Raw genomic sequence first — 2,390 nt, forward strand, 5'->3', positions numbered from 1 at the left:
GGTAGACCGAGGGCTGTCTGCCCTTTGCCAGAGCTAAACGGTCTCTGGTTAGTAATTAATCTGATCCACTAGCTAGTCAATTGTAAAGGAAATAGATATTTGTTGAATTGCTCTTAAGGAAGGTTCTAAGATCTAGGCTATTCTAATTTCCTACCCATGATTCCACCACCCTTCACCACCCTTCACCACCCTTCACTACCCTTCACCACCCGGGGCCCCAGGGGGAAGGTCAGGGGTAAGTAGGTGATCAGGGTGAAGTCAGGGGAAAACAGAGCCCAGGCTTGGGTTTTGCAGGAGCTTTTATAGTCTCAGCCCAACTGCCAGTTGGCACCTGCCTCATGGTGCATGCCATCCTCAAGATTCCATCCAAGATAACTGACAGTTTAGCCTAGGCTAATATTGCAATGCAAAAACCCTGCATTACAATTCATAGCAGCAAAGCTCTGGAAACAAAGTAGAAGTGGGGCCTATATAACTGGACAAATTGTGGCATGTGAATGTATAAAGAGTGCCTGTGAACTTACGTAGATTAGGTGTACATCCACATGGATTCACAAGGAGTCTAGAATAGCTCTCACTAAAAATTCTAACCTTCACAAATGGAAAATTGATTAATCATTCTCTTCACCAATAAAGAAGTCATTATTGAAACTTGAGCTCTATATAATAAATGTAATGGAATATTTTTTTAATGGAAAATTTTTATTTAATTGATTTAGAATATTTTTCCATGGTTACATGATTCATGTTCTTTCTCTCCTCTCCTCCTCTCCCTCCCCCCAGTAGCCAATGAGTAATTCCACTGGGTTTTACATATGTCATTGATCAAGACCTATTTCCATATTATTAATATTTATATTAGGGTGATCCCTTAGAGTCTATATCCCCAATCATATCCCTATCAACCCATGTGTTCAAGCAGTTGTTTTTCTTCTGTGTTTCTGCTCCCACAGTTCTTTCTCTGGATGTGGATAGCGTTCTTTCTCATAAGTCCCTCAGAATTGTCCTGGGTCATTGCATTGCTGCTAGTAGAGAAGTCCACGTAATGGAATATTATTAAGAAATAACAAATGTGTTCTGAGGGACTTATGGAAAAGAACCCTACCCACATTCAGAGGAAGAACTGCAGGAGTGGAAACACAGAAGAAAAGCAACTGCTTGAACACATGGGTTGAGGCAGACATAATTGTAGATGTAGACTCGAAACTACCACACCAATGCAACTATCAACAATTTGGAAATAGGTCTTGATCAATGACACATGTTAAAACCAGTGGAAATATGCATCAGCCAGGGGGGGGTGGGGGGAAGGTGGAGCTCGGGGGTGAAGGGGAAAGTAAGAGCATGAATTATGTAGCCATGTTAACTTTTCTAAAAAATAAATATTAATAAATGTTAAAAAAAAAAAGAAATAACAAATGTGGAGAATTCAGAGAACTTTGGAGACACTTTATAAACTGACACAAGGTGAAGCAAGCAAAACAACCACCATATTATTGGAAGTAAAAAGAAAACTAAAATAAAGCTAAATAAAGGCTGGTCACATTTGGAAGGTCATAGTTTGAAAAATGGAGTGTTCACTGCTTCAACATCTTTTGCTTTATTCTTTCATTAAATTGTTTAGTAACTAAACTTCCCTTGGCAATCATGTTATATCATTAATTCTGGCTAGACAGAAAAGTTTCGGAGAGAAAAAAAATGGAAACTCATGAGTACTTTAATAGATCAGTAATATCCAAAGTGGGGTGTATGCAAAATGAGTGCATACACAGAAAAAATTTATTGGCATTGTTGGAGGAAAAAAAATTAGTCCTATTTATATGCATTTTTAGCCTACAAGGAGAAATAAATTAAGATTTACTGATATTTAATATGTGGGTTGGCCCTGGAACCCTCAATCAACATACCTGTCAGATGGTCAAATGGCATACATGTTACAAAAGCTATTGGGAGAGAAGAGTGGGAGTTCCATAATGCAAAATAAGGGTTGTGATACGTTGTAGCTCAAGTGTGTCCAATTAAGTGGATTGCAGATTATATTATCTAGCTTTAAATGAACTCTCACAAAATGAACAAGAGGTTTAAAAAAGATTCTTACTGCAAAGAGATCAAAAAAAGAGAAAAGGATCTACTTGCACAAAAATATTTATAGCAGCTCTTTTTGTGGTGGTAAAGGATTGGAAATTGAAGAGATGCCCATCAATTGGGGAATGGCTGAACAAGTTGTGTTACACGATGCTGGCAGAATACTATTGTGCTACTATAAGAAAGGATGATTTCAGAAAAAGCTGAAAAGATCTACGTGAACTGATGCAGTGTGAAGTAAGCAGAACCAAGAGAATATTGTACACAGTGAAGACAATATTGTCTGATGATTAACTGTGAAAGAC

This window comes from Gracilinanus agilis, chromosome 1 (genome assembly GCF_016433145.1).
Source record: "Gracilinanus agilis isolate LMUSP501 chromosome 1, AgileGrace, whole genome shotgun sequence".
In the NCBI taxonomy this organism is placed as follows: domain Eukaryota; kingdom Metazoa; phylum Chordata; class Mammalia; order Didelphimorphia; family Didelphidae; genus Gracilinanus; species Gracilinanus agilis.